This window comes from Brassica rapa, chromosome A04, assembly GCF_000309985.2.
Source record: "Brassica rapa cultivar Chiifu-401-42 chromosome A04, CAAS_Brap_v3.01, whole genome shotgun sequence".
Classification (NCBI taxonomy): domain Eukaryota; kingdom Viridiplantae; phylum Streptophyta; class Magnoliopsida; order Brassicales; family Brassicaceae; genus Brassica; species Brassica rapa.
The window spans coordinates 3,250,599-3,273,409 of record NC_024798.2 but is presented as its reverse complement, the minus strand read 5'-3'; the positions used below and the strand labels follow the sequence as shown (position 1 = coordinate 3,273,409).

The following is a 22,811-nucleotide window of genomic DNA, read 5'->3' as shown; positions in this document are numbered from 1 at the left end:
ATTCGATGGACTATTAGTCTATAATAAAAACAATTACATATATTGGTCAACGCAAATAAATTAAAACTCAATCAATGTCGATGAATAAATGAATGTATGATTCGGGTTTGACTGTAATTTTCCATTAAAAATCGTATAATATTAATGAGTACGTTTAAAATAGGAATTAGTGTTATATTTAGCTCAAAACATTTCTAATTCGACAGTAATTTTCTATTACCAAAATCAATTACATTAATGAGTACGTTTAAAACAGGAATATGTGTCATCATTCCTAATTTTGAATATTATGAAGATCATTCCTTGTGTTTCAAAAAAAAATGAAGATCACTCATTTGCACACAAATAATGCTAATTGACAATGTATAATCTATTTTTGAAATGTTCAGAGAGCGGGAATAAATGCTATAATTGCAGAGCGCTTGGAAGGCATTCTTGATAGGGTTCAAGAGGAAATGACATTATTATGAAGTGCATTGTATTTTATACCATTTTAGGAAAAATGTATCTAGCGTAATTTAAACACCCAATGTACAGTGGACAGCTTAAAATTACCTGCATAAAACAAATCTTGGACCATGAGAACTATATGAACTATATGAACTTTAAAATTTGCTCTGATTCATACATATTATATACGGGGTTCTCCTCTTTATAACTTTTGAAGATGTATTCTTCAGTATTTCATATTTAACGGTGTAAATATTATATATTAAGTTTAAATAAAATCTTCTGAGCAAAATATATTAATTTGAATAAAATTCTCTTAACATATATGGTTTTTTCAATATTAAATTAAAAAATAGATTTTGTGATTCAAATATCATAGAAAACACATTTTCGCGTCTAAAGATGTGGTTTAAGTAAAATCTTCTTAACATATATGGTTTTTTCAATATTAAAGTAAAAAACCATATGTGTGATTCTGATATCATAGAAAACATATTTTCGCTTCTAAACATTATATAATAAGTTTAAAAAAATCTTCTTAACAGATATAGTTTTTTAATATTAAAGTAAAAGTAGAATTTATGATTCAAATTTCATAGAAAACACATTTTTCATTTCTAAAGAAAACCATTTTTGTTCCATTGGCTAACTTTTGTAAATTGTTCTTCAGTAGAAATGATTTTTTTTTTATTATTAAAATTGTCGAATAAATTTTGTGCTTATAAAATATCATTTTAAAAAATATAAATAAAATCACGTCGATTAAACAAAATCGTGGTTTGTAATGCAACTAAACCATGATGCATTGGTTTTGTTTGGACCAATAAAACAAATTGAGTGTAAACAAAGTTAGAGATCACATTGCATACACACTAACAAACATGTTATGTAAATGTGAATATAACATTATGTTAAGTTACAATTAATGAATAATGGCAAAAAATGTAATAAGTCTAGTAAAGAGAGGATAATTAATTAGAGAGGGTGAGAGTGAATATGGTGTTGCCACCTAGAAAATGACATTCTTGTTATTAACACATGAGCTTAAGGTTAGTCTCTAATAATGCTCCTCCTTTAATAATAAAGGGATATTCTAAGAACCGATCGTTAGGTATCATAAATGTACTTTGAGCTGTCCTATATAATAGGCTGCATACCTACCTTTGAAGAGATCAAGCAAAACATATTTTTTAAACTAACTTGGTGATGTATTTAATGTGACGAGGTACTGAGACAGTTACTTCATTTAGTTAGTGGATTATGAATATTATTTTTAGATAATCTACAAAAGCAAACGTTAAAGAATAATAGTAAATGATATAGTTATTATTTTCTTTTATTATTTATATAATACTAGTAAAAAAAGATTTTCACTCTAGATCACTTTTATACGTACTACTTATATCTTAGAACATTTTCCACAATTAACACAAGTTTACTTTCCTCTTAACTATAGTGAGTTAGTGACCAACTCAACCTACAATATTAAAATCTAACAAATATGTAATCAAATTACAAAATCTCTCATTAATCACAATTTTTTCTCGCCAAAATCACAAAAAATGCAAAATTAGGTTTTCTCGTTAAATCTGCTAAATCGGATTTTCCCACTAAAACAACCAAATTGGTTTTTCCATCAAAACCACAATTCAAGTTTTTACGTCAAATCACAAAACATCATTTTCTGTTAACACTGAAAAATTAAGTTTTCTAATCAAAACTGCAAAATTACGTTTTCTCATCAAAAACACAAAATTAAGTTTTCTCGTCAAAACTGCAAAATTAATGGATTATGAATATTACGTTTCACCAAAATTACGTTTTCATTGATCCAGTTTCACGAGTTGGAATACACAAACAATTCGGGCTCTGGTGGACCCCCAGGATGCTAAAATAATTGAAAGTATACTTCTGAGTAGAAACCAAATGGTGGATAGGGATGGATGGCATTTCACAACTAATGGGAAATACTCGGTTAAATCAGGATACCAGCTAGAATGGGTCTATCCGGATAAGGAAAAACCACCAGAAGTCTATGGTCCTACGGTGGATATTTTAAAAACGTTTTGTTGGAAGGTGAGATGCCCTCCGAAAATAAATCATTTTCTATGGCAAATGGTATCAGCGTGTATGGCTGTGAAAAAGAATTTGCAAGCTAGAGGAATACAAGGAGATATATGTTGTGCTTGATGTGGAGCTGATGATGAATCAATAAATCATGTATTTTTTGAATGTCCTCCTGCGCGTCAAGTTTGGGCGTTGTCAAAGATACTGTCAAACCTAGATCTTTTCCCTACTAGTTCTCTCTTCACAAATTTGGATCATCTTTTCTGGAGGGTTATCCCGGAGATGGAAGATCATCATTTTGCATGGATATTATGGTACATTTGGAAATGTAGGAATAATAAAGTTTTTAGTAATTTGGATATGGACCCACGAGATACACTTAATCTTATGGAGACCGAATCAAAACTTTGGGCTGAGGCTCAGGTGAAGAATATTCAGCAGGCATCATAACAAGTTGAGGTTAGGCACTATCCAAAGAGGGCAGGTCGCTGGTGCTTTATAGATGGTTCGTGGAAAGATAAAGAGCATTATTCAGGTCAGGGTTGGTATAGTATTTCTTGAGGGATTCGATGGTTTGCTGGGTGCAAGGAATATTCGGAAAAGTCTTTCACCCCTCCATTCGGAGATGGAAGCGTTAATATGGGCGATAGAGTGTATGAGGAATTTACATCAATATCAGGTTACATTTGCTACAGATTGTTCTCAATTGGTGAAGATGGTTTCAGAACCAGAAGAGTGGTCGGCGTCTGAAAGTTATCTGGATGATATAAAGATGTTGAAGACATGTTTCCTCAGCTCAGAGATCATTCATGTACCCCGAACGGAGAATCAAAAGGTGGATAGTCTAGCACAGGGTGCCAGAAAATAATCGTCTTTCGTTGTTCACATGGATGCAGAGCTACCAGTTTGGTTCACAGAGTCAGTATGAGTCTTTATGTTTGATGACAAAAAAAAAACGCAAAATCATGTTTTAAGCCAAAACCACAAAATTTTTTTTCGCCAAATAAAAAGAATCAAATTTTCCAACTTACACCGCAACATTTGGTTTTCCCACTAAAACCATAACATTGCTTTTCCATATAGAAATAGCTAAATAAAATTCTTCCATCAAAATCGCTAAATCAAGTTCTTCCATCGAAACCACTAAATCACATTTTCTGCCAAAACCAAATTCACAATTTCCCAAAAAATTGCAAAATCATGATATTCCTTCAAACCACATATGTTTTCCTGCTAAAATTGGATAATCATGTTTTCTATTAAAACGAAAACTAAAAATTTCTGTTAAAACCGTAAAATCACCTTCTTTTGGTCAAAACCGCAAAATCACATTTTTTGTCAAAACCACAAAATTATGTTTTTTGTTAAAACCACAAAATCATCTTTTCTCGCCAAAATGGAAAAATCATGAGTTCATGTCAAACCCTCACATTTTCCAATAGAAATTGCCAAATTATAATTTCTGTCCAAACGACAATATTATGTTTTCCCTCAAAAACGATAAATCATATTTTCTGCCAAAACAACATAATTACATTTTTTTTTGCCAAAATCGCAAAATCGTGTTCTCTCGTCAAATCCTCGAAATGTTTGTTTTGCAAACGAAAATCAAAATTTCCATCAAACCCATAAATTGAAAATTTTTCTTCAAAACCGCAAAATTACATTTTTTTGCCAAAACCACAAAATCATGTTTTTGTGCCAAAATCATAAAATCACATTTCCTCGTAAAAATCGAAAAATTACCATTAGAACCATAATATTGTGTGTTTCCATCAAAACCGTGACATTTAGTTTTTGTGCCATAACCAAAAAAAAATCGAGATTTTGGGGAAAAATGTGATTTGACGGTTTTCACGTGAAATTGTGATTTTTTGAAATAGTGATTTTGCGACAGGAAACGTTATTTTTAGGTTTTGCATGACATTATTAAAGGATAATGGATCAAAAGATGCTTCCGTTGAAAACATCATTGGATTACGAGATCAAAGCTTAAATAACTTTGGCACAAAAGGAGATCAAATAGAAACTGAAGAAACCATTCTTGTTTTGGCATTGTTCTCCAATCTTGCAGGGTTGAAGTAGGGTTTTCAAATGATCAAAGAATGGAAAACAATACAAATGTTTGGATACATGATATATGGCTCATTTAATCTGACTGATTTACATTTGAAATGACTTTATCAAGCTTAATAACACTATACGACACTTTCAACTTCTAAAACACATTCTTTAACTTATCTCATTTTTTACTAAAGAAACATAACAAAAGTATAACTGGTAGGATCTATTTCTTTTTGATCTTATCATCTACTTATCTTTTTCTTACTGAAATATTGTTCTGTTTTCTTTTTCTAGGCTATTGACTTTATAAATCTGTAAATCACTAGCTATGAAATTCCTTAAGAATTCTCGTCGAGTACCTAGATTCTTAAAACCAATTGTCATCCCTAAGGCGTATCCCAGATCTGTCTCTTTTGCTTCTCATATCTCTGATTCATTTCAATGGCTGAATCAGGTGTCTCCTTCTTCCTAGAGCTAAAAGTTGTTTCTTTTATTTCCATATCGTATCTCTAGAACTGTATTGAATAGTTATCGTGTAACTTAATCTAGTGAGTGTGTTTGTGAGGATTTTCCTGTAATAACGAAAAATCACAAAATCATTTTTTTCCTACGAAAGCGTAAAATCATTTTTTCACCAAGCTGGTAAATCACATTTAGTGCAAAAATCATGGAGCTACATTTAAAGACCAAAAGCCCAAACTCATTTTTTCCCAACAAAATTACGGAATCACATTTCTGGCAAAACCCGCAAATTTTCCGCCAAAATTTGAAAAATCATTTTTTCGCTGAAAACCGCAAAACCATATTTTGTGCCAAAACCCAAAATCATATTTTCTCGCCAAAATTACAGAATCATATTTTCTTGCTAAAATTGAAAATTACATTTTCAGTCAAAATAGTGTTTTTTGCCAAGACCGAAAAAATAGTTTTTCCCACCAAACCGCAAAGTAATTGTTTCTTGCCAAAACCACTGAATCTTATTTTCCCGCCAAAACCACAAAATCATTTTTTCTACCAAAAAGTTGGAATCAAATGTTTTTGCAATTCAAAATCACACTTTCCTACCAAAACCGCATAATTACATTTTCTCGTCAAACCTATATAATCAAATTTTTCTCACCAAAACCATAAAATCAGTTTTCCACCAAAATTGTATAATTATATTTCTCCTGCTAAGAACCCACAATATCACTCTCCTCGTCAAATTCACAAAATCGTTTTTTCCCACTAAAACTACAAAATTACTTCACCCCCCCCCCCCCCCCCCCCCCCCCCCACATACCCGAAAATTATTTTTTCCTGCAAAAGTCATGAAATCACATTTTTGGTCAAACATAAATAATTTTTCTCACTAAAATCACAAAATTACATTTTGCACTCGATCTTTAACGGAAGGTAGGAGAAAGACCATGTTAATGACCAAACAAAAAAAAACATATTTTGCCTCCATTTTCCCACTTTCCTTAATTTTCCCCAATGTATTGATTGTTTCCAATTTTGTCCAAAAATTTAAAATTGTCCCATATTTCCCCAAATTAACGTGGATGTGTGAATTATATATATTCATGGTATGTTTTGGCTATCAAGTTGCCAGTATACCTCATGGATTTGAATTATGTTGGTTAAGACCAGTTTGATAGGGAACCTTTCAATTCAATTAAGAATCTGAGACGTGGAAAAGCTTAATTTAATAGGATGTAATATTTATGGAAATTGCACCGTATGACTTCTAAAAGAATTATAATTCACCCGCTAACCAATTTTCCTATTATACCGATATACTCCGTGTCTTTTATGTAATAATGTCCATTTGCCCTTGTACGCAACTGGAACAACCTCCAAAATAATAATAATCTACATTAATGATTATTACTTGCAAAATTAATTTGTGGCCCTTAAATATTCACTCACCCTCTGCAACTAATTTTATAATTTGGGGAAGATGAATCAGTTTCTTCTCAAATTTGTGGGATTGTTGATGAAATTGTCTATGTTGATGGTGAAGGGTTGTGATGAATAATAGAGCTTTAAAGACTCATGTGGCGAGCGATGAGAATCTTGTAGTTGCGATCACCTCCATCTATACAATCGGCGCCATCACCATGATCGATTACTTCATCGTCACCACCGTTTTCATTTCTGCCACGGTTTCCCTTCTTCTCCTAATTTCTACGACCGTATGTTCTTCTCTTCCATCTACTGCTGTATCAACAACAAAATTCTTCTCTCCAATGTGGTTACATGTACTATCTCCACTGATATCGTCAAATACACTTATCTTTTTTCACTGTGAATGACCCAAATTTGATCGGAGAAGATGAATAATTTTTGTTTATTATGGTCTATTCTATTATATGCATATATAATATATATGCAAAACAATATGTATTATGTTTTTTCTATTCATATAATGTAATGAAATATATTATGTTACTATACTATTTTATCATGTTCCATTCCATTTGACGATTACTAAAGAGAGTTCTTTTTATTTAGAAATATTGCTTGTAATTTTTTAAGTTTTCATTATCGTTACATATTTTTGAACATGTAAAAATCGTACTATGATCTACATTGTATAATTTAATATTACATAATATAATTTAGTATTATATAATATTATGTATTATGTATTTTTTAGATTTTGATATTTGAGTTTAGGATTTATATTTGGGTTTGAGGTTTAGTTAGGGTTTAGGGTTCACAATTTAGAATGAGAGGGGGTATGGTTAGGGTCAGCTTTAACTTCTTCCATGCAGTCATAGACATTTCATAATTCACCAATATATACTATGCTGTTTATTTTGTTTCATTCTGTTTTGGTTTAGGGTTTATATTTGGTTTTATAGTTTATATTTGGGTTTAGGGTTTACTGATTAGGGTTTAGTATTTAGGGGTTAGAGTGGGACTTAGATAAGGTTTAGTATCTATATTTTAGGAGTTGAGATAGAGTTAGTTTTGTATAATATTTTGGTGGAATAGAACATTATTTACATTATTTATAAATGATGTAAAATAAATTTGCATCACTTAAATAAGTGACTCGGAAAGTGGTGATGAAAATAAAATATATTATTTTATTACTAAATGATGAAAATATATCAAATATTCACATCAGTTACTATAAGTGATGTCTCTATGTTTCAATTATGAAAAATGATATTAACATTAACATTTGTTTTGTAAATGATGTTAGTTTAGTATTAATTTAAATAATTGATTTTTACATCATTTATCAATAATTGACGTAAATTAATATTAATTTATAAATTAAGAATTTTGCAATTTAAAATAATTGGTTTAATTTTTCATTTGTATATTTGATTAAATTTACATGCGTAAATAAATTAAAACACTTTTCATTAAAAAAAAATTTATGCTGGTGATAGAATCGGAAGAACAATAAAAACAGGAAAAAAGAAGAAGATGGATTCATAGAGAAAAACATTAAGAACAAATTAAAAAATTCTTCTTGGGGTCCTCTGTATTCGACAGAGACAGAGAGGCTAGTTGCTAGAGAGAGAAAAGATTTAGTGTGTCTTGGTCATTCTGAAGCAGTTGCCAAAGTACTGACATTCTACACTTGCAAAAGATTCTGGAACACCAAACGTTTTTCAGCAGTCTGACGTGGAAGACGAGGACTATACACGGAAAAAATAATTACAATAGAAGAAGAACAAAAGAAAAATATTACCTTTAGAGAAATGTTTATATCTGATTTGTGTGACTAGGATACCACAGTTTCCTTCAAAATCCTACATAATAAAAATACAATCATGATTCATAAGAAAAAAGCTTGATTCTTGTTGATTTTTGTTCATAAATAAAATAGCCTAGTGTTGAGATGAGATCAATATATGAGAAGAGAAATACATGAGGAGTTGAGTATGATGAAGAGGCCGTACATGGCATAGTAATACTAGTTACCCGAGTAACTTCCAAAGGTTAAACTAAAGTTACCCTAGTTATCTTAGTATACTAGTTATACTAGTTACCCGGGTAACTTTGGATGAAAAAGAGAAGCCTTATTCCCTTTGCTAAGGCATCAGACCGTTGCAAGGGAAGAAGAGGCGCGTGTGACAGGCTGGAGAAGAGCTGGAAAAGAGCTGGATAAAGCAAAAGGAGCTTTATGCACAATGAAGAAGCTCATTGGATGGTTTGAATTAAAGCAAACATTTTCTCTTGTAATAATGCCTCTTTATGAAACCCTCATCCTAGTGTTGCCTCCTCATATATATTGTAAGCTCTGATCAGATTAATAATAAAGAAGTTTGGGGTTATCTCTCAAGACTCTCTCTCTTGTTCATGATGATTCTTAAATACTCTTAAACATGATTACTACCTAATCTCTCTACAAATCTCCCATTAATCTTCTCTAATCTACTTTTAATCTCTCAACACCTACTCTATTCTCTAAAATCATACCTAGAACTATAAATTTAAAACTGATAAAAACTTGAAAAAACTGAGTGGAAGATGGACGGAAAAATGACGATTTTTGTAGAGAATAGTATTGATCTTCTTTAAAAAAAGAGAATAATATGCTCTCAATATGTTAAGATAAACAGTTACAGATGCTACTTCCGAAGAAATAGTAGATGCTCTAAAGGAACTATCTACTGCTCTTAAAGGAAAAGAGATGTTTTGGAGACAGAAAAGTAGGGTTTTCTAGTTAAGGGAAGGTGATAAGTACTCAAAATACATTCATGCGTTAGTGAAGAAAAGAAGGGCAAGGAATAGGATTACACAACTCCTAGATGAAAATGGAAATGTGGTGGAGGATGAGGAAGGACTAGTAACCATTGCTGCTAGTTATTTTAGGCAAATATTTGAGTCTTCCAGCCAGGAAGATATAGCTCATGTGCTAGCAGATGTCTCGACAACGATTACTGGAGCAATAAATGAGGATCTTACAGCACCAGTAACTTAATGGGAGGTTAAACTAGCGATGTTCGCTATGCACCCAGAAAAAGCCCCATGACCAGATGGAATGACAGCCCTATTCTACCAGAAGTTTTGGGATATTGTCCAAGAAGACTTAACTCGTATGGTTAATCAGTTTCTTTTTGAAGGAACAATGGTGCATGGGTTAAATTAATGATACCAATATCTGCTTAATCCCTAAGAAGACTAAGCCAAATGAGATGAAAAAGTGTATACCTATCAGTCTATGCAATGTCATCTATAAAATAATATGTAAGGTCTTATGCCAAATATTAAAGAAGATTCTTCCATAACAGATATCTTCAACTCAGTCAGCCTTTATTGTTGGAAGACATATCACAGATAATATCATGATCGCTCAGGAGATGTTCCATGCGCTGAGAACCAAGCCAGCACGAAGAGTTAAGAGAATGGCCATAAAAACAGATATGAGTAAAGCATATGATAGGATGTAATGGTCATGCATTGAGGCTGTCATGCGGAAGATGGGTTTTTCAGAGATATGGATTGACTTGATTATGAGATTTATCACCTCAGTCAAGTACAAAGTTCTCATGAATGGAGAACCAAGGGGAAATATTGTCCCATGAAGAGGTTTACGTCAAGGAGATCCTCTGTCTCCTTTCATATTTATTCTATGCACGGATCGTTAGCCTTCTTAATCATGCAGAGAATCAAGAGAAATAACGGGGATGCGAGTCGCATGCGCTATCCCCTCGGTATCACACATTTTCTTTGCTGATGATAGTCTTTTCTTCTATAAGGCGGAGTACCTTCTCTTGACCACAATAGTCCACAAGATATTTCCCAAAATCGGGCGAAATCCCACCCGAATCAAAATACCTCTCGTGCCAGATCAAAGGAGAGGCATAGAGACACAGCATCCTCCTATGAATGGAGAGTAAAATAACCATAAGTTTAAGGTATGTGGGAACCGAAATTTGCACTGTTGATTTCCGTTTAAATAAGGAAACTAGGAAAACCCTAATTTCTCAGAGGTCCCGGATATCTGCTAATACCACACGTCAAGCAATCAGAACACGAGAATAACAACGATAAAATATAAGAAATCGAAAAGAGAGAAAAGTAGATCTTATCCCGAATTCGCGTTTGAGCGTTACAACAAGGTAAGAGCCTGGGCTACGAGAGCTGTCGGCAAGATTCCTAGTTTTAAAACCCTAAGACGGCAATAACCTAATTGAGTCGCAGCTCGAATAACAAAAACGGAAATATGCCTAAATTGCTCTAAGTGCTAAGTTTTCTCTGAAAAGTTCTCTCTTTTTATGCCTCTCGCCTAGGACTCCTTATATACTCGCTCCAAGGTCGGTTTACACTTTTACTCTTATGCCCTTAAGCCGTCATAGTATAAAATGGAGATATTCTATTTTTTCCGATCTTCGTATTTATCCTCAAAATTTCATATTTATCCGCGGAAACTTGACATTTATCCTTCCTTGCGCGCCAAGCGTAAACCATGCTACGGTTTACGGGCTTTTGGTTAAGAAATCGTAGGATGGGCCTCAAGTCGTGTCTTAGCTCCCTTTGGGCCGTCTTCCGATTCAAAGCGTTTACTGCGACTTCTTTCGATAAAGAACGTACTTTCCGCGGTTTTAACCGCAAAGTTTGATCGATGATTTAGAATGGGGGAAAACATGAACTGAGTTCGCTAGGGTCTTCGGGAGATAGCATCGAAGGATAGACGAGAATGCATGGACTAGTGTCGTATCGACGTTTCAGAAGAGCTCGGTCGAAAAGCTATGTTGCGGAGAGTCATACTTATATATTGCGGAGATTTGGACGTTAACTTCGTCGCTCGTTAGAATCGTGGATTTCCAGCGAGATTCTAATGCGCGGTATGGCGAGTTCGGACGAGATTGGTGTATTTGTGCGAAGTTTGTGTCCAAAAATCTGCAAGTAAATAGTAATTCCTCATGCCTATAAGAAGTGAGGTAACTTCTTCACAATTTTTTCACTTGCTTGTTTCCTCAAAGATTTCCCTTAAGAAAAATTTCTTTCTTTCTCTCTATCCTTTTCTTCTAGTTTCCCAAAAGAGGAGTATAAAATGTCGAGTAAGAAAAAGATTTCGAGGAAAGGGTCTTCATCCGCAAGTGCTCATGAAGAGCTCCTTGTTCCTAAGATAGAGTTCGTGCCTCACTCGGTAGATCCCACCGAGAATGAGGCATGGTGGGTTGCGCAATACGGTTCGATCACTCCTCCCAAACAGAAGTCGTTACCGGTCCTGACCCATCGTGCAGTCGAGGAAGGGGCTCCAAGCAGAAGTACCGTCGAGTTCCTCGAGATCATGCGGTCGTTCTACCACATTCCAAACACGGTGGAATTCCGGGTTCCTCATCGTGGGGAGCGCACTAATAGCCCCCCAGAGGGTTATTTTACTTGCTACGAAGCGTTCGTAGTGCGTTGTCACTTGTGGTTTCCGATTCCCGAAATTGTCGTCCGAGTGTTGGACCGTTTCAAGGTGGCGATAAGCCAGCTGAATCCCCTTGCCATTCAGCATCTCATTGGAATCCTGATCCTGAGCTACGAGCATGGTCTCTCCCTTTCCGTTGATCACTTTGAAGCACTTTTGAGGCTACAGCTCGTCAAGGATAAGGACAAGTATAGGCTGGTCCCTCGGAGCTTCATCTCCAACTTCAACTCGTGGAAGATGTTTTTCTTCTTTGTACGTATAGACGCTGCATCTGTCGAAGAGAGTTGTATCCCACTGTTCCGGAGGTTCCCGAATGATCGTCCCTTCATCAACCCGCTTGCCCCGTTCCCCGAGGATATCATTGAAGTGAGGGATCTTCTTAGGAATAGTCCATTTTTCTGGACTTCCTTTACGCTGAAGCGAGTTCGGAAGGCGTTGAAGTTTGTGTGTCCCGGTCCTGCGGAAACGGGGAACAACTCTGAGCCCGATGATCAAAGTCCTGACGCTGCCCCCACTGCTGCGACGGGGTGGAATTCTTCGAAGGGGAAGGATATCGATCTTGGTGACATAGAGTTTTAGACGGACGATTCTATGCTTCCGGGATGGGAACCAGACTTTGCTTACGGCGACGGAAGCGGTACTAGCGAGGTTCCTATTCTGGACTTTGATGATTTCTTTGCTGATCTTCCCTCCGGCTTCGATGCTCCTCCGCCTACAAATGAATCAGGAAGGCCGAAAGTCGTCGCGGAAGGGTCTCGTATTATCAACGGGGTTAGTTTTTTTTTTTGAAAATTTTGGCGATTGCCTAGGCGTTTCTATTTTCGCTTGTAATGTGTTAATTGGTTTCGCATGGCCTCAACTTGCTTGGCACGGCCATTGAGGCGAGCCACAGGGAAGCCATGGTCTATCGCTTTAAGGCGGAGAAAGCGGAACGAGATCTTGCTCGCGTGCAAGGCGAGATGTTGGAGCGAGATGCGCAACTCGCTCATGAACATGCGAGGGCTATCCACAAGGCGGAAAGGAAGGGCAAGAGGGAGATCGCCGAGGTGATGAAGACTCGTGCTTCTCAGTTCAAAGTCGAGTATGGGAACCTCAAGGATGCCTTTACCTCGGTGGGCGATTTCCGTGAGTGTCGTGGTTCAGTCCGAAGTCTTTGGAGGATGCGAGCCGACGACTACGCCTTCAAGAAGGAAATGAGTTTGATGAAGAGCGGCATGAACGAACATGCTCACGCTGAGACGCTCATTCCCTCGATCGTCGGGAGGATCCAAGGGTTCTGGGATTCCATCCCGGTTTCCCCTGATACTGAGGAGGTTGCGACCGGGTTTCCCGATGGTGGCGAGGAAGTGGATCTTTCTGCGGATGCGTTTGGTGCTTCGTTGTCCGAGGACTTTTACTTTGGACCTTGAGAGGTGGAGTGATCATTGAGAGGGAGGTGTTTGTTTATCTGTTCTATGTTTGTGGCCGAATGTGGCCTTTATTTAGAGAGATTGTATGGGCCTGTTTTGGCCGTATTATTGTTTACCGGGACTGGCCGTTGGTGGCTTTGAATCCCTACCGCTTTACGCGGATTTATATATATGATGGATGTTTTATTTCGAATTTTCCTAAGTAGGTTCGAAGTAAATATGAGTTGTCGTCTCATATTTAATTCCGATGAGACGTTCAATCTGTCGGTTCGTTCGTAACTTTTCGTAGGAAATTACTTATTCTTACGATTTTCGGGAACGTTGAGATGTGAACGGAGAGACATGATTTAAGATCTCGTATCATTTAGATATCATGTCTTGAGATGTTTGAGACCAATGCGATGGGTTTAGGGCAAGACCTAGGTTTACTTTCGGTGTAAGGTTTGTGCGGTGACTAGCCGGTTCTCGGCTTATACGACTTGTATGGTACGAATCGAGCATCTTCTCAGAGACAATTTTTAAGCCAACTGGAAGTGCTAAACCAAAATTTCGGATTATTGTTGTAGCGCACTTTCGTCCTTGCGTTGGACGTTTGAAGATCAAAAGACTGATCGAGTTGCGTTTGTTTAAGACGGTTGGCGTGTTCGTCGGGGCCAATCGACGAACGGGGTGTAAGGTTTTGGTGGTCGCGTTCGGAAAATTTGTTTGCATCATCTCGAATTTTAACTTTGCGACGTCTCACAGTTGTTTCGAGGACTATACGTGTATCTTTAAGCGTTGAAGGATGATTGTGATTTTGGGCCGGATGAGGCCGCTGCCAAGAGTCTTAACGTTTCTAGGCGTGTCCTGAAACGTTTTGCGGTTAACTGAAGCGTAAGCGTTTTGATAAAAATGAGCAATTGTAGTAAAAGTTTTTGGAATTTCTAAAAACTCGGTTACAATGATGCACCTTTTCCTATGTGGGAGTATACAAGTATACGCACCCACTCCCCCCCCCCTTTTTAGAACCCCCCTTTTTAGAGAGGGGGATAACTAAACTTGTCTTTCAATGAGCTGCCTACGTACCCCTTTCGAGGATCAAGCCATCTCATAGTTCTGTTTCATGCCGCGAGCGTTTTTTACTCGGCGGTTGTCGCCGTGCTGACCGCCTTGATCGCGGCCGGGTCAATGCTCTTTTCCAGGTATCTCGGTTGAGTTGTAGCGTCGGCTTTGGACTCGTGTTGAGTTTCAACGTCCGAGGCATTTGCGTCGGCAGACGATGTTAAATCGTCTTTTCATGGGGCGTTTTTGGCCGAAGATTGATCTATCTTCGTGCGTTTGCGATTTGCTGTCGCAGAAGTCGCGATTTGCCTTAACTTGTGCTCTACGAGGAAGCATAGCCGCGACTGTTTTTGACATCCCTAGATAGCCGTGACTCTGCTTGGAGTTGGGAATTTGAGACCCAAGTGGTAGGTTGACGGAACTGCTTGCATGGCGTTGAGCCATGGGGTTCCCATGATCACGTTGTAGATAGCGGGATGATCGACTACCGTAAACTTGACGATTTTCGTGATCTCCTTGGCCATGACTAGCAACTGGATTGATCTGAGAGTCACTGATACTTCGCCCGAGAAACCCGTGAGTGGTTTTGGCGTCGGAATTACTTCCCCGAGTTCGATGCTCATTCGATTGAGAGTGACGCGGAAGATTACACTGACCGTGCTTTCCGTATCGATGAGTACCCTTCCAACTTCTAGGTCTCGTATGACGAGATCTATGACGAGCGGGTCGCAGTGAGGTTGATCAAAGCCGCCAGCTTCCTCAGACTGACATGGAGCAGACCAAGTTATAGGGGGCATCCCTCGTGCTCCCCACCCCAGAGCAGAAGCGAATGGAGGCCAATAAACAGAGATAGGGAGTCGGAGATGCATCGGGGGGGATCAAGTAAAAGTGCAGCAATGTGGAGGCTTGAAACCCTAAATATAAATGCTGCTTCAGCCTTCTTAGTTGAAAATCTGGAAACCCCTGCAGCGCACTCAAATTATCAAACTCAAAGGAAAAACTTGAATAACTCTACACCCGAAGATAACGAGTCTGAAACAGCAACTCTTATGGTGGAAAAAGAAAAAAAAAACAAATGGCAGTACGGGAAATAGAGAAAAAGGAATTGAGGGTGCTATTTTACTTTAGATAAAGAGCAAGGAGCCAATACGAAACACTGAAGGTCAGACGGAGGAAGCTCAACCTACCGAACAGGAGAAGGAAGATGTGTTGGGGTCAAAAACGGTCGTGACGAAGTTAACACTCAAAAGTCGGAGGAAGAAAGTGAGAATACTTCTACGACAAATACTCTTTCGAAAAAGATTTGTTTTTACGAAGAGCATTGCAGAAAAAACACAAGACATCGGATAAAAACCTGAATAAGGTCGCTACGTAACGACCGAACACACGTCCCACTCGGTCGCTACGTAGCGACCGAGCTCAAGCCAAGCTCGGTCTCTACGTAGCGACCGGGCGCGCATCCCCCTCGGTCGCTACGTAGCGATCAATATCAAGCCACGTCCCGCTCGGTCGCTACGTAGCGATCGAGCTTTCCCGAAACGTTGGATACGACACGGATCCATGCGTTCTCGTCTACCCTTTAATGCTATCTCCCAAAGGCCGTAGCAAACCCATTTCATGTTTCCCGACATTTGAAATTATCAACCGAACTTTATGGTAAAAACCGCAGAAAGTTCGTTTCTTATCGAAAGAAGCCGTAATAAACGTTTCGAGTCAAAAGACAGGCCAAAGGGTCCTAAGACATGACTCGAAGCCCACTTTACGATTTCTTAACCAACAGCCCGTAAACCGTAGGACGGTTTACGCTTGGTTCGCAAGGAAAGATAAATGTCAAGTTTCTGTGGATAAATACGAAATTTTGAAGATAATTACGACGATCGGGAAAAATGGAATATCTCTATTTTTAGGCATTGATGGCTTAATGGCAGAAGGAAAAAAGCGTAAACCGACCTAGGAGGGAGTATATAAGGAGTCCTAGGCGAGAAGCATGAGGGGAGGACTTGGACACAACAAACTTAGCACTTAGAGCAATTAGGTAACTTTCCGTTTTTCTTATTTCGAACTGCGACTCAATTAGGTTTAGCCGTCTTAGGGTTGCTAGAACTAGGAATATCGCCGACAGCTCTCGAGCCCAAGCTTATACGTTGTTGTAAACACTCATACGCAAATTTGGAATAAGACTTCTCTTTGCTCTCTTTTTACGATTTCTTATATTTTGTCGTTGTTGTCTCGTGTTCTGATTGCTTGGCGTGTGGTATTAGGAGATATCCGAGACCTCTGGGAAATTAGGGTTCTCCTAATTTCCTAATTTAAATGGAAATCGAATTTCGGTTCCCACAGTTTGGCGCTAGAAGGAGGGGGGGGGGTACGGATCAATCTAACCCGCAAAAGCCACTCAACGATCAGAAACGATATGCAAGACTCGACGTGCACGAACGTCATTTCATTCAGAGGGGGAGCAACGATCGATCATGCCAAACCTCGTAATGACCTCCTTGTTATCGAGTTAACGATTCGCGACATCGATATCGCCAAGGTGTTAATCGACACTGGAAGTTCGGTTGATCATCTTCAAAGATATTCTCGGAAAAATGGAGATCGATCCATCCGAAATCACGAAACTTCCTAGCCCACTGTTGGGACTTTCGAGAGAAACCACCATAGCCTTCAGATCGATTAATCTCGCAGTCAAAGCTGGGACCGTGACAAGAGTCACAGAGTTTCTAGTCATAGACCGTCCCGCAACTTACAACGTTATCATGGGAGCGCCATGGTTGAATTCCATGTGCGCAACCCCATCAACGTACCACCTTTGCCTCAAATTCCCAACTTCTAACGGAATCGAGGTAATAAGGGGAAATCCGAGAGTATCGCAGGTGTGTTTCGCCGCAGAAAAAAAACGAAAAAGACCAGACCTCGAAACCATTCCTAAAAAGGTAAAGAAAAAGGTCTCTGACAAAAACTCGCGAAGTCAGGATTTAGCGGAACTCTTCTGGCAGTCCCGTAACATCGCAGCCCTAGAGGAAAAACGCGAACCAACTTGTGAACCTGTGGTGACAGTGTGTCTCGACGAAGCGTTCCTAGAATGGTGCATCGAGATCGGAGCCAATCTTTGCGAGCCCTTGAGGACAGAACTCATAACCTGTCTGTAAAAGAACCTCAGTACTTTTGCATGGGCTGGGGAGGATATGCCAGGGATCGGCATTAACATAACATGTCATGAGTTGAATAACGATCCGACTTTCAAACCAATCAAACAAAAAAGACGTAAGCTAGGACCCGAACGCGCTTCCGCGGTAAACAACGAGGTCAAAAAATTTCTTAATGTCGGGTCAATAGCAGAAGTGAGATATCCAGACTAGCTCGCCAACCCTGTAGTTGTCAAAAAGAAAAACAGGAAGTGGCGAGTCTGCGTGGACTTTACCGATCTTAACAAAGCCTGTCCAAAGGATAGTTTCCCTCTACCGCACATCGATCGGCCGGTCGAAGCAACGGCGGGAAACGAACTTCTGTCTTTCATGGATGCCTTCTCGGGTTACAATCAAATTATGATGAATCCCGACGATCGCGAAAAAACTGCGTTCATTACTGATCGCGGAACTTATTGTTACAGGGTAATGCCCTTTGGCCTCAAAAACGCTGGCGCAACTTACCAACGACTCGTGAACCGTATGTTCTCCGAACAACTCGGTAAAACAATGGAGGTTTATATCGACGATATGCTCGTCAAATCCCTCCAAGCAAAAGATCACGTATCACATCTCGAGGAATGCTTCACACAACTAAATTCTCATGACATGAAGCTCAACTCGACAAAATGCAGATTCGTCGTAGCATCAGGAGAATTCCTTGGTTACCTAGTGACATACCGTGGTATCGAAGCTAATCCGAAACAGATCAACGCATTGGTCGAGATGGCTTCAACCATGAATAAGCGGGAAGTCCAGTGGCTGACCGGTAGAGTCGCAGCACTTAACCGATTCATTTCATGGTCAACAGACAAGTGCTTGTCTTTCTACGCTATCCTACGGGGAAATAAAAAGTTTGAAAGGTCGGAAGAATGCGAAAACGCTTTCCAACAGCTGAAACGATATTTAGATTCTCCTCCAGTCCTTGCAAAATCCGTGGAAGGGGAACCTTTGTTCTTGTACATCGCAGTATCGGCAACGGTTGTGAGCGGCGTCCTGATCAGGGAAGAACACGTCGAACAGAAACCTAATTTCTATATAAGCAAAACCTTGCTGGATGCCGAATCCAGGTTCCCGCTAATGGAAAAATTAGAATGCGCAGTAGTAACATCGGCCCGAAGCTAAGACCGTATTTCCAATCCCACACGATCGTCATCCTCACGACATTCCCCCTACGGACGATTCTGCCCGAGTCAGTCAGGCCGACTAGCCAAATGGGCAGTCGAGTTGAGCAAGTACGATATCGAGTACCGGCCGAGAACGAATGCAAAATCACAAGTGCTCGCAGACTTCTTGGTCGAACTACCAACGGGGACCGTAACCAACGAGGAACCAAATTTCACCTGGCTCCTTCACGTCGACGGATCCTCATCCAAGCAAGGATCGGGCATCGGAATCCGCCTCATATCTCCGACCGTAGAGATCCTGGAACAATCGTTCAGGCTGGAATTTCACGCCTCCAACAACGAGGCAGAGTACGAAGGACTCATCGCAGGGCTGCGTTTAGCTCACGGCTTGAAGATATGCAATATCCACGCTTACTGCGACTCCCAGCTAGTAGCAAGTCAATTTAGCGGAGAATATGAAGCACAGGACGAAAGAATGGACGCGTATCTTAAACTGGTCCAAAATCTAACCCAAGAATTTGACTGTTTCGCTCTTACGCGAATTCCCCGTTCTGAAAACGTCCAGGCAGATGCTCTCGCGGCCCTGGCGTTAAGTTCCGACGCAGGTCTTAAAAGGGTAATTCCGGTCGAGTTCATCGAACACCCAAGTATCAGACCATCAATCGTTGTCAACCTCATTGAGGGTCAAGATGACGAGGATGAAGAAATTGCGATACGACCAGAACCAGAGCAATCCGATTACGGCTAAGATACCCCATGGCTGCAAACGATTTGAGCTTACATCACCGACGGAAAACTACCTACCGAAAAATGGACGGCCCGCAAAATCCGAACGCAGGCTGCGCGTTACTTAACGGTCGACAGCGAAATTTACAAATGAAGATTCTCCGGACCACTCATGACATGTCTGGAAGGAGAGAAGGCGAGAAAAGTGATGGAGGAAGTACATTTTGGGTCCTGCGGAAACCATTCCGGTGGAAGTTCACTAGCAGTGAAAATCAAACTTCATGTATACTACTGGCCAACGATGATCGGAGATTGCGAAAAATTCGCGCGAAAATGCGAAAAATGCCAAAGGCATGCTCCAAACATCCGACAACCAGCCGAAGTTCTTTCCTCTATCACATCGCTCTATCCCTTCATGCGCTGGGCCATGGACATCGTCAGACCTATTCACAATTCAAAGCAAAAGCGTTTCCTCTTAGTCCTTACCGATTTCTTCTCAAAATGGGTGGAGGCAGATTCATACGCAAGTATAAAAGATGTCCAAGTCGAAAATTTCGTATGGAAAAACATCATCTGTAGGCATGGATTTCCTTACGATATCGTAACCGACGAACTCGAGGGAGTCCACTGGTCCCATCGCACCACCCCGAGGCAGAAACGCCTTTTGCTCTGGTATACGGAACGGAATGCATGATTCCCGCAGAAGTAGAGTTCTCCGGTGTTCGAAGAAGATTGCTACCCAAACGAGAAGAGCTTAACAACGTCATGCTCTTAGATGATATCGACCTCGTTAACGAGCACCAAGATCGAGCACTCATCTGAATCCAAAATTACCAACACGCAGCCGCAAAGTATTATAATTCCAACGTACGGAATCCCAGATTCAATGAAGGGGTTTTGGTCCTTCGCAAAGTCTTCCAAAACACCGCTGAACGAAACACGGGAAAACTTGGAGCGTACTGGGAAGGACCCTATAAGATCGAAAAGGTCGTTCGACCGGGCTCCTACGAAATAGCCAACATGCAAGGCGTAAAAATTCCGAGAACCTGGAACGGAATGCATCTCAAAAAATACTATCACTAAACAAACTACCTCGCGACTACCGTACTACGAGACGGCTTGATCTCCATAAGGAGTACGTAGGCAGTTTGGCGAAAGACAAATTCAGCTGTCCGCCCCACTAAAAAGGGGGGGGGGAGTGGATACGTATACTCGTATACTCTCAAATTCGAAACATCTGACCATGCCCTCAATGTTTCCGACACATTTTAACCAAGCGAAACATCTTCATCCGCAATTTTTTTCAAGTCCTCGAAAATAAACCAGTCGTTAGGGAAAATTAACCTTTGGCATCGGGAGACGTCGCAAAAAACGCCTTAAGAGTTGTTTTTTCCTGGCCAACAAAACGAAACCTTCGTCACGAAAAACAATATACATGTTAAACGCCTCAGCCAAACACATATTTTGCGCAAAAACCCAAACGGTGACATCTGCCGCCAAGTTCGGTGCTGATCACATCGAACTCTTGAACGTCCTAAACAGACTTAGCCATCTCACGAAGATGACTCTTGTACATCCGACACAAGGATAATAGCGCTATAAAAGAAATCCGAAATTTTGGTCTAGCACTTCCAGTTGGCTTAAAAATTGTCTTTGGAGAGATGCTCGATTCGTATAAAACAAGTCGTATAAGCCGAGAACCTATCGGTACGAGTCAAGTTCAAACAGTCCGCAGTGACAATGGGACAGAGTTCTTGTGTCTGTCGAAGTACTTCGCAGAAAGCAGCATTGTGCATCACACTTCCTGCGTAGCAACTCCACAACAAAACGGTAGAGTGGAAAGGAAGCACCAGCATATCCTCAACATATCAATATCAATCATGTTTCTGGCGAATCTCCCTATCAAGTTCTGGGGCGAGAGTGTTCTAACCGCAGCACATCTTATCCATCAAACTCCCTCCAGTCTCTTGAATGGGAAATCTCCGTACGAGTGTCTGTATGGAAAGTCTCCATCATACGACAAAATCAAAACGTTCGGATGTCTATGTTACGCACACAAATCATCTCGCAACAAAGACAAGTTCAAAGCAAGGAGCAGAAAATGTACTTTCGTCGGATATCCATTCGGCAAGAAAGGATGGAGGTTGTATGATCTGGAGAATGAAGAATTCTTTGTGTCCCGAGACGTGGAGTTCAGTGAGTCGTCATTCCCATTTCACGATGATCAAACCAGCTCTCCTGCGGAGCTCTCATCTCTGCCTAAGATTGTTGAGGTTCACGCTCCTATCGAGCCAGTTCCAGAGTCCAGGGGGAGTAACCCAGAAACGACGAAGAAAAGATGCAGGTAGATACAAAAGCTGTAACAGAGACGGTGGAGTCTGCTGGCCCAGCGATAGAGCTCAGAGTACCGGAAACAGAGCCTACTTCAGAGACTACGGTTACAGAAACAGAGCAACCTGTGGTGGCAGAAACACAACAAAACCTTGGCAGAGGTCATCGTGTTCCAGTGCCTTCAGTCAAGCTTTGTGATTACGTAACATACAACTCGCAATGTAGTCCTGATAAACACAACACACCCCCAGTTCATCCCGCTCCGTCTCGGCACTCAGAAACGAGTCAAGGTAAAACTGCTTCCTCATATCCCATTACAGCTTATGTCACTGATGCGGTGTTCTCAGAGAGACACCAAGCTTTTCTCGCAGCGATCTCCGCAGGTGTGGAGCCGCAAACCTGGAGAGAAGCAATGCTCGATCCTATATGGAACGGAGCTATGTCGACGGATGTAGTTTCCTTGGAAGAACAGAGAACTTGGGATGTTACAGAGTTGCCTAAAGGAAAGAAAGCATTGATATGTCAGTGGGTTTTCAAGTACAAGTACAACGCGGACTGGACAGTGGAGAGACCCAAAGCACGACTCGTTGTGTGCGGCAACAGACAAGTGGAAGGACGAGATTATGGGGAAAAGTTTGCGCCTGTGGTGAAGATAACGACTGTTCGCACGTTGTTGGAAGTAACAGTTGCGAAGAACTGGGAGGTGCATCAGATGGACGTGCACAACGCTTTCCTGCATGGGGACTTAGAGGAAGAAGTGTATATGAAGATGCCTCCAGGCTTCTATGGAGACAGTCCCACGAAAGTGTGTAAACTGAGAAAATCCTTGTATGGCTTGAAGCAGGCTCCGTGCTGTTGGTTCGCTAAGCTTACAAATGTGCTTAAGAAGTTCAGATTCAAACAATCATACTATGATTACTCCCGGTTCACGTACATCAAAATGGCCGAAGTCTGCGCGTTCTCATCTACGTAGATGATCTGATAATCGCTGATGATGACTTGAACATGTTGACGAGATTCAAAGCTTACTTGAACG

At 39.9% G+C, this 22,811-nt stretch overlaps 1 protein-coding gene across 1 annotated transcript in view; it reads right to left on the bottom strand.

The window, feature by feature from the left end:
* LOC103863213 overlaps nt 1-22,811 on the bottom strand; it is a 743,758-nt gene that overhangs the window by 149,810 nt on the left and 571,137 nt on the right. The window lies entirely within an intron of this gene.